Here is an 18,415-nt window from a genome sequence, read left to right on the forward strand (position 1 = left end):
TGTTAAACAGTGTCAATAATCTACCTATTTCCGCTAATAATTTATTTGAACATGACATGAAAATGTCAGAAATAATACAAATCTTCGTTTGGGGTCTGATTTGGGGAGGAATTGAGTTGTAACTCGTTGTCTACTAGATGGCGCTAGAGTAATTAATTATACTCAGGAGCTCCTGATAATATTTGGTTAGGATCCGTCAGTTATTACCGTTTCCCATTGGACTGGAAGTTGTGTTTTTGCTCTGAGATCAAATATTCAACGATTAGAAAAACTTGAGTGTCAGGTTTACAGGGCTGGCTTAGATCATTAGGGAAACTTAAAATGGCTATAGAGCCTTAATCTGCTTTTATCTTACAAAAACGATGTTATAGTCGAAGGATTCTTGCTGTAGCGATACAATATACGAAGATAAATTGAAAAAATTTTTGGCCTACTATAGAATCAAACAAAATTTCAATGTCAAAATATTTTATTACTCAACATATTCTGGATACATTTATAACAGCGAGCCTGCAACGTCTCTAGACCTTTCAAAAAATTTTTTCTTATTGCTCTGCAAACCGGACCTCCACAGCTTTTATTACCTCCTCGTTGGAAGAAAATTCACGACCATTTAAACTTTTTTTCAGTTGAGGAAAGAGATGATAGTCGGATGGAGCATAATTTGGTGAATAAGGGGGGTGTTCTAGTAATTCAAACCCTAAATCACGAATTTTTTGCATGGCAACATGAGATTTGTGTACAGGGGCGTTGTCCTGCAAAAGCAAAACACCTTTGAATAGCTTTCCGTGCCTTTTCTCTTTGATTTTTTTCCCGTAGAGTGGTCAGTAATTTCGAATAGTAATCTCCGATTATTGTTCTACCCTTATCCAAAAAATCAATCATGATTACTTTCTGCCAAAAAACTGAAGCAAGATCTGTTTCAGCAGATTTTTGGACACAAAACTTCTTAGGTCTTGGAGAACCAGAGTGTCGCCATTCCATCGATTGTTGCTTTGTTTCTGGATCGTAGAAATGTACCCAAGTCTCATCCATAGTAACAATTCGGTTTAAGAAGTCTACATCGTTTTCAAATCGAGCACAGATCGAACGCGATGCTTCTACCCTTGCACGCTTTTGGTCAACATTCAAACATTTAGGGATCCATTTTGCAGCAACTTTTCTCATGTCCAAATTGACGTGGACTATATGATGAACGCGTTCGTATGAAATATTCAGTGCTTCAGATATCCGTTTTAGCCCAATTCGACGGTCTGATAAAATCTAAAATCATGTCATGAAGTGCATCGATATTTTCGTGGACTGACACAGAATCTGGCCTTCCAGATCGGTCATCATCTTCAATAGAAAATTCACCTCTTTTGAAGCTTGCAGTCCAATTTTTCACGGTCGCATACGAAGGACATTGATCACCAAGGGTATTAAAAGCATATCTTCGTAAATCTGCTCACCTCTTAACCCTTTTAAATACAGGTACTTGATGATAGCTCGATACTTCCATTTTTCGATTTTCACAATTTCGGTGGAAATCTTCTTCATTTTAATTTATTGCGTAACTCTGGTTTACTTTTTTGACCTCAAACTTCACAGTGACACTTCTAATGAGTTATTTCGTTGCTATGATAACGCAAAAAAAAATTTATGCATGGAACTGGTCTAGACTAACAAGATATCAATACATCCTCGTCAAAGTGGAAATTTCAAACGTCATGTTTAACACGAAATAGCAAGCGCCAGCTTTCTGCGCAGCTTATAGTCGAAAAATTGTTTTTTTTTCAAAAACCGTTTGAGGAGACACTTGAAATCCATAGAAAATGTTTTTGTTCACCTGTCTGTATTTCGCAAGTCGCAATTTCTGTTTTCAGTTTTATATATTGTGTTTTATCTCAATCTCAGCCAGCTAGTAGGAAATGGGAGAATTGCGATACGCCTACATTTATATTTCGAAATTCGAATTGTGTCGAAGGAAGATTCAATTGAGGCAATATCATTCCGATTGTTCCGATGTACTTGAAAAATAATCAGAGCGTCCGATATAAACGTTCATATTATTTTTTCGCAAGAACTCCGTTAACCGTGAAGCGTTCATCTGCCGACCTCCATAGCCGATTTCCCCTTAAAACTTTTCATTTCGTAAAGGTGGATCATGTTGCACTCGCGAGATGCTGAAATTGCACAGGTCGATATTTCTGACACGTGAAAATGTTCTAGGAAATGTAGCCGGAATATTTTTAGTTTGCCATATTTCATGGCGCGTGACTGGGTGCCCATTTTTCGTTCAAGATTTTAGGAAAAGAGTGACTCAATTGTGAATTACTAGTCACGTTGTTTTCTATATGACTGTTACCGCATTCTATTTCAAATACTGTGGAGTTTGGCAAATTGATATTTATTTGCTTAGAATCTCCGTTATCTTCACAATTATTTATTGTATGAATCAAAGTTTTTCATATCGATTGGTAGAATTGATTTGTGGGCCCTTTAGGTATAGTCATTTGGTAAAGCATGATTTGCACAATAGTCCCTATACCTTATTGTGGAAACTAAAGGAGCTAGAAGAAAAAGTTGAATACAAAACTTGTCTGTAATCGTTTGAACTTTAATTTTTTATAACCCACCTTAATAAAGGGTGCTCCGTTTTTTCCCTGTTGGTATCAATTTTCTTATTTCAAATGGAACAGCCTCTATATTATTGCATTTTTGAATTTCTTGTCAAATTTTAAGGTAACTTTGGTATGACAACCATGGTCCTATATAACACCGATTCTGAGATATTCGACTTTGTCCAAAAATTTTGACAGCTGTAGGTGCTCACTAAAATAGCTGATACTATACTCCATTCACTTTTATTTTAGCACTCGCTTGGCCATGGAAATTTGACACATTTCACTCTGTCTAGTACGAAAATGTGGGGTTATGAAGCTTGTCAAAACATTTTTGGGTTTTAAATCAACGCTATGTTGCCCTTTATATGTAAAAGTTTCTGTTATTACGTATTTTATCGCAATGTCGAATCTCTTCGGAAAATATGTGACGAACATAATTGAAGTTTATACAAACTGATTGAAGGCATACCAAATCCAGTTATTTGCATGGAAAATACAAGAGATCAATATAATATCATAATATGCACTAGCTTGAGTAGAGTTAATGTTCGTTATCTTCTTTTGCTAAAGTTTGAATACGTTACATCAGTTGTAGATTTCAAAAATATTAACCCGAAGATGAAATGCATATGATGCAGTGGTTGGGAATGGGTTTCTCCCGAAGAATTAACAGATAATTACAAGAATATTAAATTCTTCAACAAAAATCATCTTGCATCAATATAAGTAAGAGGAATTAAAGGAAGTTTCAAAACAAGATGAACTTCATCTTTGAAGAAAAATTTCACATGAATAAACAATTAACAGGTCAACTGGGCGTATTTGTGGCTGTTCATCTTAATACATTGATATAATAATAATAATTAGGTATTTATTGTTACCTTAAGACATTTACATTGTCCAGGACAAGTCAAATGAAAAATAGAAAAATTATTTTCGGGAACTTATTCTACGATGACATTCATCGAAACTCCTGTAGTAAACTTTTCGCATTAATTCACTCAAACATAAAATTCTCAAATGCCACCACTTTTTGGGTCTCTCAATAGAATTAAATTCTTTATCATCCTATTCATTCACAATCTTTCTGATTGTGGAAATATTCAACTGAAATATAAGTAGTTTAGATTCAGATGAAACATTAAATAAATTCTCTTGCATTGAATATGTTCGCTACCATCTGACGTATTGTGGATTTTTGAATATCAGAGTATAACTATTTGAATGAGCGGACCTGAATTCTAAATAGCACTTCCTGAAACCCTGTCTCTTTTTTCAATCACTTTCGGCATTGTCGTAATAAAAATTGATATTAGTTGTGGCAACGGCGTCATGACACTAACGACATGAGTGCCAACCTTACTCCGTTCTAGTTACAAAAACTTAAGAAAATGATTTCATGGCCAACCGACTGCTAAAATAAATGGAATGGAGTATAGCTTTCTGATAAATGTATCAATACCAAATTTTGCCCAGCTCCTTTCAACATACTGGATCAAATGTTACATCTTTATTTTTAGCAATCCGATATACAGGCTCTTCAAAAATTCAAGTTGAAAATTCAAATAGAAGTTCAATCGAAACTTGATTTTTTCAAAGGGCAACCTATATTTTTTTCTTGTTCATCATGTAGACCCTGTTAAATTGAGCAAAAAATTTATTAAAATATTTTCGGTAAAGTGAATAGTTTCAGAAATATGGACGAAAAAGTGCATTTTCTAGTAAGAACCAGAACTAACTTGTTTGTAGGATGTTAAATCTATTTCAACTTTTATTCTCTGCATCTTGAACATTTCTATCATATACGTTAGCATCAACGATTCACTCACAATTTTTTTTTGTTACTACCCAATACACACCAAAAACTTTTCATGCTCTTTATGATATGAAATATCTGTGGATTTTTCTTGTGCCACTTGTGTCGCAGCCTCCCTTCAAAATTCTGGATGAGCATTCATCTTGATGCTTGAAAACCATTTTGAGGTTGTCACTCAAATTATCTGTCAAATAAGCTTGTAAAAGACAATTTATTCATGCACGTCAGCAAAACGTGACATCAGTCGCATTTCTGATTAGCTGTATTAAAATAAAAGGAACATTATACTGATCTGAAAATGATTTTCAGCATTGATAATGAAGTTTTAGGATACATATATGAAAAAGGGCAAGGTAGTGATCACTTATGGCGCTTTACCATTGAGTATTGAACACTTAATCGCATATAAGGTGCAGATTTATTGACGACCATAATTCTAATTCAAGTCGTAACTATAAATCAGAGTTTAGCGCGATTTTATCAGAATTCTCGACTATTTCTGAACGAGTGTTTATCGAAGAAGTTATTTCATCTAAGTGACGATATTAACCTAGATTTGGCAACACCCAGCTTTCAAATATTCAAACCGTGACGATATGTATTCACTTTTTTCAAATTATGCAATTTTAATGGGTCGGACGATACTCATCTTTTTGTTATTATAAAATGATTATGACGGCAAAACAAACGATGGGTAGTCAGCATTAGACCTAGCTTCGCGATGGTCTATCGTGACGAAATGTGTAATTTCCAATTTAGACAAGAGCTACCTGATGACACTTTTTTTTCCGATCGCCCTTTTTCTTGCTTCCTAATTATGGTTCGCTGTAAATTTTTAAAGGTCTTTCAAAATTTTAACTATCGGTTCTGGTGTCCATCAAGTCAATGGTGTATTTTGTAGAATACACGAGAATTACGGTAGCTAGGTAGGAGATGCTCAAAAAACTCGATGGGGCTAATCGGCAAGAGAAAATGATAGCCTACGTTATGAACTATTTCGTTTGAAAAAATCTCAATTGTATCTTCACTTTGGTTTTGACCGCTAGTTCAGGTAGTGTGGTCCCCTTCGTTCAAACTTCAAAAAACTTGACGTGAGAACATAACTCGCACAAAAAATGCTAAAAATTCAAATGTTATGATCTTATTTTGATTTTTGGAGGAAAAAGCTGTGGTGGATCTTTTATAAATACAAATTCGCCTTAAGCAACATGAAAGGGATGTTTCAAAATAGAAAAAGCAATATCTGTAAGTCCAAAAATTGGGACTCATTCTACTCCAGAGTGAAATATGTAGTTGCAAATTAACGAGAGGAAAAAAATGTAGGCAGATATCTACTTTTGAGTAGCCATGTATGTGAAAGTTCAGGTTGTTGGTCACCAGGTGTATCACAGATTTGTTTAGTAGTTCTATGCGGCTAATGGATTTGAACAAAAGAACCTCTGTTTCATTCAGTCGGCATCGTTGGTTGAGTTATACGATACTAATGAGTTCAAAAAAGAGCGAAACCGGTATTCTACAATGTCGATTTCTGCCAGTCCGATTGTTTTCATTATCTATCATAGCCATATCGGCGAATAAACTCACCTTATTCTAATTTGAGATTTCACATTTTTGTGTATTTTAAGTCAATATATAACATGAACTCCCTAATTCTACATGAGACATTGAGTAATTTAAAGTAAACATTGACCTTTTCCCTTATTTTTATAATGAATTTCTCGTTCAATTCTTCTTGGCTCCCAGAAATTCTTCCAAAAATGCACGTATACAGGGTGAGTCTTTGACTCTTACAAATATTTTAACTGTAGATTTTTGAGGTCAAAAGAAACACTTTTTTCCTATAGCATTTTTCCGATTCGGCACTGATTAAAATATATAGCAATTTTAAGTTCTCATAATGAGCTGTGCAACCCATGGAAAAACAAAATTATCTTCAGAATAACCAGGTGAATCTGTGACATTACACATCTGAGGATCTTATAACTAAAGTATTCAGCCAAATTACCCAATTTTTCAAATTTTACTTTTTAATTATTTTTGAACATCGAATTATTCGGTCAAATATTCCTTAGATGGCGTCCAACTTAGTTTCAAGAGTTGGGTTTTTTGAATTTTCGGTATTTTTATGGTGCGTAAGACTTGTGTTCTGAAAAGATTCATCAAATAAATGAAAAACTTTAGGTACATATTTCGAAATTCATTTCATTCGATAAAACAGTTTGTAGGAAGGAATTAATAATAATTTTTTCATGGTCTTTCAACAGCTTGTATTTTTCAAAAATGGTAAAGGAAAAATGTGTTTTTTTTACCTCCAGAATCCTTAGTTGGAATATTTGAATGAGTCAGAGACTCACCCTATACAGGGTGTTTTTAAAGGAGAATCTTTTTTTTCAACAGAATTAAAAAAAAAAATGAAAAAAATTACTGAAATAGATCCTAATAAGACCTTAGACCGTTTGTTAGCTGAATTATCGCAAAGCATTAGGTAATATTCACGAATTTTTTCAAAATGGGCATCACAATCTTCTTGTTCGAACATTCCAACAATCGTCTTAAAAATGGGATGAAATGGGGAAACATCAAAGCACTTTTTCTACATAACTAACATAAGCACTTTCAAGAAACTGCCTCGATTTTCTACATTTTTTCTTCACCCTAAATTGCACGATACAACAATTATGATTCTTTGAAAAGTGACCTGATGCATCTAATCCGATGAACTTGTTACTGAACCATTAATTGTCCAGCCATATGTTTATGTTTTGTTTCGTTTTTGCGATGTCGGAGTCACCTTCCACAGTCCCGTACTTAAAATTCAATGAAACTTTGTCGAACTTCTAGGGGTTGTATCTCAGCCATCTTGGATATTTTATATAGACAATTTTTGGTTTAATGACTTATTTTGATGAGTTCTACATTCTGTCGAAAAAAGCCTCACCTTTGAAAACACCCTGTATGTGATACAGCCTATAATTCCGAAACCCTTGAGCATATTCCACCCATCAACGGGCACCCTTGGACCCTGGGCGCTCGCAAACTCATAACCCGGAGTCGATGACTGATTTCTCTATCAGAATTTACATATCTCCGAAGATTTCGAAGAACTGAAAGTTATTAAATATGTCAGTGAGTACCTATGTCTATGAAAAATGATTCACTCATGGTCGTGCCCGGCCAGCCGTGATAACAGAACGCAAGACGACACTAAACGCAAATATTGGCACACGGTAAACAATCGTAAGAGTTGCAAAAACCGAGAATAATACGGTTGTAGTTACAATGTAGGGGACCGGATACCGAATCTTCCATTTCGTATGAGGCTCGCGAGGTTGTATAGGTTCGACGGTGAAAGTGAGGAGAACTAGGTAGGTATATACAGGGTATTGCACATCTAGATGCAACATCGTTCTTTCGGACATGCTTGGCTTCCAACAATACGAAATATCCATTCTTTTTTTTTTCGCCTTCTACTTCCATTTCGACCATACAGATATCGCACGTCTGTCAGTCTTCAGCGTAGCCTTCACGCTTTATACAACCAATTTGGCCGGTGTCTACGCGTTGGTTCTTGGTGATATGTTACTGAGAGTTTACAGTGTCTGTGTTGAGAAATTTTCTGGGATATTACCAAAATGGCTTCGCTAGTGTTTAGAGGTTTGTAACTACTGAGCATTTTTAATCGTACTCACTAGGGGAATTTCCATTTGAGACCACCTGTAATTGAAATTATAGTTTGCATCGGAAATTTAGATGAAGCAACCAAATCTGCACAACTTTACCAAAACAAAACTACCCGTATAAGATGGGACACATATTTATGGAAGATAGGAGGCACCATTAAGAGAAGAAACAATATTTTTTTTATCAATAACTACTAGGTTCTGATTCCTTTACTAATTTGGATTTAAATTAAAATCAATGACGCCTAGATGCAGTGAGGTCTATTATAATAATTTGATGGTCCATTCAAATAACAACTGACGTTGCTGATCTTGAAGCAATCAAGCTGATATTTGGGTTTCGGTTTAGTGCCCGATTGTTCCAAAACAAGTTGACTTTTGCTCTTTTTACTTTCGACTCTTTGACTTTGTTTTACTCTTTAGTCTCTTTAGTTAGTTTACGCTCCGTATTTTTCTGTGATTCGACTTTAATTGTGTGCACGACAAGCCGTTCAACAAATTTATAAATAATTTTGTGTTGCGAGTATTAGTGCTCTTAGGAATTAATTTTTAGTTTTCGTTTGTTTTCCGCGAGTGCCTGAAATAAAGGAGGTAGGTCCCCGTCTTTACCGTTCAGTTTCTTAATTAGACCTACACCGGTTACTTCTTTGACACTGCTGTACTGTATCGCTTTCTGTTATATTTTATCGTACTTTACCCTGTTTCGCGAGTCTGACTTTTCCCTTCGCTATCAGTCATGGCGCGTAAGCCCATGGGGTTGTTCCAAAAAAGTTTTTTGTCACAAAACAACAAACAAATAAATATCCTCTTTGGTCCATACTATGCTACTCTCCTTACTCATTTTTAATCAACTTTTTGATGAGGAATGAACAAATACTTCTTAACATCCCATTTTTGAACTACCTGAATTATTTTACTTAGGCCCAGTACTTTCACCTTCGAATAAATTTTATTCAATGTCAATAAATATCTGTCAAATAATTTCCTATCTGAAGGATATCTTATGTCCGTGCTTTCAGATGAATAACAATTCTATGAAACCACGGTATACTACTTTTCACTGGTTAATGTAAAATAAGACACCGCATTGTAGAAATTGTCATAATTCCAACTAGACAGCAAATATTTCGTGCAAATCACACAAAGAATAACCTTACATCCAGAATCTAAAAAATTCAACCAATAGTGACGTACCGACATTCGATCTATGACAAATAAAATCTTATTAACGAGTTTCAATGACAGATTTATTCGATGAATAACACTATCTGAAAGACAAAAGACTGCATTTTTACTCATCCTGAGAATAAGACTTATCTATCGATTAAATTTAGTTATTGGCACGTGAAAGCACCGGGCCTTAGCCGAGTAAGATTTCTTAATTTTCGAATTAGTCGACGTTTGTTTATATACAGGATGGATATTTGACTCGTAGAAATATTTCAGCAGTAGATTCTCGAGGTCAAAATAAACCCTTTTTTTCCATACCATTTTTTCCGAATCGGCTCGGTTTAAAAGATACAGGCTGTTGAAAAATCATGAAAAATGTTATTTTTAGTTCTATCTCACAAACGGTTTCATCGGATGAAATGAATTTCGGAATATAGTTTTCCATTAATTTTATGAAACTATTTAGAGCACAAGATATCATCTACGTCTTCCAGTTTTCTCATTATGACCATTTCGTACCATAATTATACCAAAAATAAAAGGAACCCAAATCTTGAAACTGAGTGAGAAGCTGAATATTTGAACGTCTTGTGAAATAAAAGTATTCCTAATATTTTCTCGTATAATGCGCCGTTTTCGAGTAATTTGATGTTCAAAAATTAAAAAGTATCTGTGAAATTTAAAGAATTGGGTACTTTGGCTGAATACAATTCTGTTTAAAATATCCACAGTTGTGTTGTGTCACAGATTTAGCTTGTTATGTATAATTTTATTTCTCCAGGGGTGGCGTAGTTCATTATGAAATGGCTATATCTTTTTATCAGGGCCGGATCGGAAAAAATGATACAGGAAAAATGTGTTTCTTCAGACTTCAAGAATCTACTGTTTAAATATTCATACGGGTCAAAGAATCACCCTGCAAATCTTGTTATGGACAAGGAATAAGAATTTGATATTTGCTACAAATGTGTAATTTGATGAGCCCTCTAGGAGTGGTCATAAAAAATTGTTATTTAAGAAAATTATCTATGACGATATATATCAAATTTGGCGCAAATACTATATAACATTTTTTTACATGAAAAATGGCACAATTTAAAGTAGTATTTGATCTGTAAGACCATATTCACACGAAAAAAAATTTTCTTTGATTTAGTGCAAGTTAGTAACTCTCACTGTATATTATACATTTCTTGCACACTGCAAAATAGTTCCGACGTCATTTGGACGTGTTACCCACCAAATTTTATCCGCGTTTCAGTCGGAAATGGATATTCACACGATTCCCGTATTTCCAACACTCGATAAAAAACTCGACACGAATCTAATAATAATTAATTAACTCTGCATGATCGGCAGATTATTAATTGGGTGATTTAAGAGAGGATATGACGTTTCCTCCTCTTCTCGCGCTAAGATCAACTAAGGAAAGTATCGGAAATCATCTCACGTATCGCATCTGTATACAGGATGTCCATTCTGAATAATTTCGAAAAATTACTCGTCGAGTGACCGCGGATCAGATTGGGCCGGATGGATAGACCCGGTCGGTTTACAACTATTACCGTTGCATCCGATTCCGGTCGTCAGACAAACACCTACCTTCCTGCCAGTGCTACTGGTCGAGAACGTGATCATTTATTATACACACATGTAAATATACATATTGAATGAAATAGTCTAGTGCCTGTGCGAAATTGTTATTGGAAGCGGAGGAGTTTCAGCCGTTTTTTTTTTCAACTAATAAACGGAGATGGGATGGTTACTTCCAGAATGCACTCCGTGCTGTAACGTGCAGTTGCTCGGATAAATAAACATTACAAAAATAGACGTCAGATGATTCGCTCGAGGATAACTAGTGATTGGTTCGGGATTGAAAATTTCAACTAAACTAGTATACCGGATCTAACTTTTCGGCCAATCGCCTTGAATTGAAAATAAAATGAAACTCATAATTTCGGAGGCACCTTTTACCACATTTTCCCCGTTCTATGGGTCAAATGTCAAATCACTGTCACCGCGCTCTGTGGTCGATGTCAACTTGACTGTCGTAAAACTTACGCTAACCTAATATCTCGCGATTTGACAGGGCCTGTTGATAAAGAAAATATATATTTATTACCCATATTTTATATCGATAATGAGGCTTCGAAAACTGAAGCCAGCCTGTGGTAGGAATCCACTTCTGAGCATATGCATATGCAATTTCTGCATATGCAGAAATACTGAGAATAGAAATGCCTGATTAGCTCTGTCTCATTTTGATACATGGTTTTTTGAAGTGACAGGAATGAAATGATTTTTCTTCACAACCATTTGAATATTTTTGACCTCAACCTAACGGTATCGTGATAGTGGTTTAAAATCAGAGCCAAACTCAGGTACACTTACGTAGTAAGTACCTTGTACTTTATCGTTGATTTCTAATCATTAGAAGTCAATATTCATGAAACTTCATCATATTGACGTTCGGATTCCTAAGCAAAAGTGAAATATTATATTTTCTTCGAAAAACCTTTGGAAATTAACAGTGATGTTGGATTTGGACTACAAATTTATTACAACTGACCCAACAACATATAAATCCGAATTTTGATCTTTCTAAGCACGTGCCATCCTCTATATCAAATTTTGTGAGGTCGTGTATTCCAACAGCTACTATTATCACCACATCACATGGTGCTGAATAGTCACAACACCCTTTATGTTATAATATTCGTAGTTTTCATCGATTCGGTTGAAGAAAAATGTGAAATTTTGACCGAAACATCATTCGTTTATTACACCAGACCGCCTCTGCTGCTCAAGGTTCACAAAACCCTCTTTTATGTAATGCTTGTGATGACCAACCAGTCGTTTGAAAAAATTCGTTTGAGCCTGCTACAGCCAACTAACATCCTCTGAAAAGGTGCCTTTCCATTCAAATTGGTTATAAAGGTTAATGTCATTAATAGATAGATAGATTTCAGTTCATTCATCATATATACAAATTGAAGTAAATTCCGGGAAAAAAACTGTAGATAACTGAGAAAAAACTGTATAGAGGTTGAGTCTTTAACTCGTACAAATATTTTAACTTTAGATTCTTGAGGGTGAAAGGAAACTTGTTCCTTCACCATTTTTTCCGAATCGGCCCGGTTTAAAAGATACAGGGTGTTGAAAAACCATTAAAAGTGTTATTTTCAGTTCTATTTCACAAACGATTTTATGGAATGAAAGGAATTTCGGAATATATACTTCATTCAAATTTATTTTAGTAGTCGGTTGGCCATGAAATAATTTTCTCAAGTTTTTGTAACTAGAACGAAGTTAGGTTGGCACTCATGAAATGTCGTTAATGTCATAACGCCGTTGCCACAACTAATATCAATTTTTATTACGAAAATGCCGAAAGTGATTGAAAAAAGAGACAGGGTTTCAGGAAGTGCTGTTTAGAGTTCAGGTCCGCTCATTCAAATAGTTATACCCTGATATTCTAAAATCCACAATACGTCAGACGGTAGCGAACATATTCAATGTAAGAGAATTTATATAATGTTTCATCTGAATCTAAACGACTTATATTTCAGCTGAATATTTCCACAATCAGAAAGATTGTGAATGAAGGGGATGACAAAGAATTTCCTTCTATTGGGAGACCCAAAAAAGTGGTGGCATTTGGGAATTTTATGTTTGAGTGTATTAATGCGAAACGTTTACTACAGGATTTTCGATAAATGTCATCGGAGAATAAGTTCCCTAAAATGGATTTTTCTATTTTTCATTTGACTTGTCCTATACAATGTAAATGTCTTAAGGTACTAATAAATACCTAATTATTATAATAACATCGATGTATTAAGATGAATAGCCGCAAATACGCGCAAGTTGCCCTGTTACTTGTTTATTCATGTGAAATTTTTGTTCAACGGTGAAGTTGCATCTTAACTTGAAACTTCCTTCAACTCCTTTTACTTATATTGATGCAAGATGATTTTTGTTGAAGAATTTAACATTCTTGTAATTATCTGTTAATTCCTTCGGGAGATACCCATTCCCAACCACTGCAATATATGCATTTCATCTTCGGGTTAAAATTTTTGAAATCTACAAATGATGTAAGCCAAAGAAGATAACGAACATTAACTCTCCTCAAGCTAGTGCATATTATGATATTATACTGATCTCTTGTTTTTTCCATGCAAATAACTGGATTTGGTATGCCTTCAATCAGTTTGTATAAACTTCAATTATGTTCGTCACATATTTTCCGAAGAGATTCGACATTGTGATAAAATACGTAATAACAGAAACTTTTACGTAGAACGGGCGACATAGCGTTGATTTAAAACCCAAAAATGTTTTGACAAGCTTCATAACCCCACATTTTCGTACTATACAGAGTGAAATGTGTCAAATTTCCATGGCCAACCGACTGCTAAAATAAAGTTGAATGAAGTATAGTTGTTCATTTATTTGATTAATGTTTTTCGAATTTTGTCATTTTACTCTCTTGTCTTTTATTTTAAAAGTACAGTATACGACATGAAATTTGAATGAATAAAAATGTCCGAATTAAGTCTAATTTAGGGTTTTGATTGATGACACTTCCATAAGCAAAAGATTATCAAGAAGACCCTTCGTATGCCTATAGAATTCATCGTACTTCAGACGTGAATCTCGAAGAAAGGCTAAAGAAGTTCTTGTACCAACCCTCGGAATCTATTTCGAGTACCCCATCACAACCCTTTCATAGGGAAAAAGAGGAAACGGCCATTTTATATTCTGAGAACGAATGGCGCGTCCCGAAAAACAAGTTCCAAAACATCTGACAACGTAAAACAGTTGAAGTAGTGTACCCATAATCGCGCACGTGTTCTGGCATATACCCCTGTTATCCAACACCACTTGGGCCACTTCCTCTGCTTCGGAGGGGTGCGTTCGTTCCCTTTCAAACGCAACATAAGGTGGGCAGGGCAATTCCAAACCTTGTACTTGCTGCTCTTTCTCGATCGAGTTACTGCGAGCACGTGAATCTAGGAATGTCAAATCAAATACCTATATTATCATAGGTGTCTGTTCGTATATGTGCACTTGGAGGGCCCGAGCTACAGGCCGGAAATGGGTGGTTTTCAAGAGGTAGCGTCCAATTGAGCTTTGTTAGATTATGACATGTCGATCGGGTGCGGTCTTATCTCCAACACGGCGCCTGGAGCTTTATGCTGAGCACGTGATAGTACTTTTTTCAACAGAAGCCATGTCTAAGTCGAATAATCGCTGTCTTGATTTATGGCGTTAAGATATATAAAAAGGATCATAGAATGTGGGCAGATAACTTGCAGTAGTGGACAATTCAAGTGCCAGAGTAAATGAACTGAAGATAATCAGATGAACATGCACAGAAGCAAATCAGGAAAAATTGTCACGAAATATGAATTCGTATAGCCAACTGTTCAAAAATCTGGGTGTTGAGATTTTTGGCAATTACTTAAAAGTGGACTGTTACCAAATGATTGAGTTGGAGATGGTAAAATAAAATCTTTATTGTATATCAAACACGTCACATAATAAATAGACACTCGCATGAAGTAAAAATTATATACAACATCTAAACAGAGTGAACCTATTTACAAGTATTGAGAAGTTATTGAGAGAATTTGAAAGAAATGTTTCAATAAGAAAATCAACGTTGTATTTGCTTGAGAGAAAGAGCAGGTTGAGTGAATTTCATGTATCGAGTAACAAGATCAATCATTATGTATTTGATAAGAATTGAGAGAATTGAGATAGATTTGCATCAAAACGTGTTTTTGTATTTTGAGTTGCATAATAATTGAGCTTGATAGTTATGAATTGATGAGAGTGTTATCATGCAAGCACAACGTTTACAGTGATAGAGTTTACGATTTCATAAACTGTCTCGCTATCAGAAAAACAGAAGGTTGCAGTGACAACTTGAGAAGTTAGAGATATGTAATGTATTGAGACAGGTGTAATGAGACAGAATGAGAGAGAGATGATTACCAACGCTTACAGGAATAGCAAATCTATTAGAAAAGCAGAAGGTGTTTTATGAGAGTACATAAATTGAGGTGAGTTGTGTTACAAGTGTAATGTAGAGAGATGATTACCAACGCTTACAGGAATAGCAAATCTATTAGAAAAGCAGAAGGTGTTGTATGAGAGTACATAAATTGAGGTGAGTTGTGTTACAAATGCAATGTAGAGAAATGAAATATTGTAAACGTAGAAGAATTAATGAATAGTATTCATAATTGAGATGAAACAAGAAGAGCAGTTCATAACGTTAGAGAATAGAAATAAAGTATCATAAGTTTCAGGTAATAGAGACATGCAAAAGTTTATAATAAATTATACTTATTGAGTTGAAATCAGGTTGGACCTCCTCGAGCGTTATCACAAACCAGTCTGTCCAAGAGAGTTAATTGAGTGTATTCCTTTTGTTCGGAGTGCTGAGTGTAGTGAGATGGATTTCGATCTGGTCTATGAGAAGCCTTCGAAGTGTCCAACTTGAGCGTAGAGGTACCTGAAACTTAAGAGGCCTGAGAAGTCTGATCGTAAGAGGTGTAAAGATAATCTGAGGTGACATGTATACAAAATGAGAGTGAATACAACTATATAAGCTTCTAATAGAGTGGTGTGAAATGTGAACTTGGTGCTAAAATTAGAGAAATTAAAATGGGAGTGGTTGTCGAGGTGATGTGATTCACTGTGAATGAAATATCGATGCATTTTGAGAGGGTTGAAGCAGTTAGGTACATTGAGCACGTGGTTGATTGAGAGATTTGGAGAAAATTGAGAAAATATACATGCAAATAAGATAGAGAGATGTAGAGCAGAATATTGCAAATGTAATTGTGAGAAAATGCATAGCGATGGAGTGAATGTTGAGAGAAAAATTATGTAGAGTGATATTCTAACGTGACACATGCAAAAAATGATTACATTTTTTGTTGAGTGAAAAAATACTGTACCTTTTTGAGATGTTGATCGATTGATTAGTATAATATAAAATAATATTATTAGATTTGAGCTGATTGAAAAAAGTTGAGAGTGCACTAAAAATCACGTTAAGAATTTAGACCAAGTTCCAATTCACTTGAACGAACGAAGAATCTAAAGAGAATGAATAAATTGAGCAGATTCAACAGGTTCCACCGGTTTTTTTGAACAGCTGATTGACAGCGATTTAAAGGTTACGTTCACAGAAGCATGTAACGATAAACGTAGTCACTGAGTTGCTAGAGATGTCATCGAGTGGTAGAGTTAGGTTAAAAATTACTCCAATTTTTAACATTCCGGCCGCCATAATTAACGGAGTTGATTATAATCGAGTAGGTCTTCGTAAATTATCCATTGTGAGGAAGTTGAGGCAATCCATCACTCCAGTGTCTGAGCTACTCAATCCACCCATAACTGGAGCGAAAAGACTGCTTTCAATCCTCAGAGTGTGGAGGAATGGATGAGATGGCTGCACTTGAGATGTGGGTAGTTGTGCCATGAGTTGTTGAGAGCGGTGCCACAGTGCCTTGCATGTAGAGTTGTTTGGTGAGTTTCATCTATAACCAAAGAAGTAAATTGAGAGTGTTGAGGAAGAATAATTGGATGCTTGCTATCTGGGTCGAGCTGAGAATGGGAAATTCGTCCGCCTACACGAATTACACCATTGTTGTCGAGTTGTCGAGTGAGTCTACTGAATACATGTGAAGAGAGAAGTGGAGTGTGTGATTGAAGAGCCTTGAGTTCATGTGGAAAGTAGACTTTTTGAGAAAATTCGAGATGCTTCCAAGTCAGTTGAAGTCAGGTGTGTGAGGTGTGCTGGATCCAGCTTGCGTTGGAGTCGTGCGAGAATCTTTGAACAAATAGAGGTAATTCTTAACAATTTATTCAAACTGGAATACCTGTAGATGAGATCCCATGAGTAGTCTGACGTAGTGGAGGTGAGTATGGAGATGGCTGGTCTTGCTTCTGATTCATGGTCGGTTGTCGGTGCCGGCTGACGATTTGGCCATGGATCTTCTGACTTGGAAAGCCATGGTGGTCCCGTCCACCATAGCGAGTGGTTGCGAAGTTGAGATGAAGTTAACCCTTGTGATGCACAGTCAGCAGGATTGTCTTTGCCGGAAATATACCTCCAATGGGCCCTTGGAGTTAGATCTTGGATTGTTGCAACTCTGTTCCGTACAAAGTCCTTCCAACGTGAAGGGTGAGTGTTGATCCAAGCTAGAGTGATTGAGGAGTCCGTCCATAGAGTGGTTGAGTGAATGTTGAGAGCTAAAACATTATGCGCATAATTAACGAGTCGAGAGAGGAGAAGAGCAGCTGATAATTCGAGTCTCGGGATTGTGAGTGGTTTTTAAAGGCGATACTTTGGTTTTGGAGCAAAGCATTATAACTTTGCATTCCTTGGACGGAGTTCGAACGAGAAGATAGAGAACGGCTGAAATGGCGAGTTGAGATGCATCAGAGAAGCCATGGAGTTGGATGAAAGAACCCTCTTGAGTGTTAATCCATCTTGGAATTGTGATGCTGGCCAGCTTGGAGAGATCTTCAATGATGTCGTACCATTTCTGTTGGAGTAGTTGAGGTAGAGGTTCGTCCCATGATAACTTTTGGAGCCATAATTCCTGCAACAACATTTTAGCCCTAATCGTAACAGGGGAGACTAAACCGAGTGGATCAAATATTTTTGCAATATGAGATAGAACTGATCGCTTGGTGATCAAAGACCCAGATAGATTGGAGCTGACTTTAAAAGTGAAATAGTCTTCTTGAGGGTACCAGATTAGACCTAACACTTTAGTTGAGTGAGAACCTTCATCGACTGAGATTGGAGTTGGTGTTGATTCTTCCTCTTGAATGACGTGAGAGAGACTTGAGACGTTTGACTGCCATTTTGCTAGCGGAAGGCCGGCCGCCATGCAAAGGTTCTGGAGTTGTTTGGCAATTTCGAGAAGTTGATGTTCAGTATCTGCTCCACCACAAATATCATCGACATAACGACCTTTCGTTAATGGAGGAATGGCTAGTGGAAAGTTGTGACCCTCATCTTTGAGAAGTTGGAGAAGAACTCTGATTGCCAAAAATGGAGCTGATCTAGTTCCGTATGTGACCGTTGTGAGATGGTATGTCTTTACGTTGTT

The 18,415-nt window shown here is 35.9% G+C and overlaps 1 protein-coding gene across 4 annotated transcripts in view; it reads left to right on the top strand.

Annotated features, from left to right (window-relative positions):
• The window catches only part of LOC123306577 (ETS-like protein pointed), a 292,945-nt gene that overhangs the window by 219,903 nt on the left and 54,627 nt on the right, over positions 1 to 18,415 (top strand). The window lies entirely within an intron of this gene.

Source organism: Coccinella septempunctata, chromosome 2 (genome assembly GCF_907165205.1).
Source record: "Coccinella septempunctata chromosome 2, icCocSept1.1, whole genome shotgun sequence".
NCBI lineage: Eukaryota > Metazoa > Arthropoda > Insecta > Coleoptera > Coccinellidae > Coccinella > Coccinella septempunctata.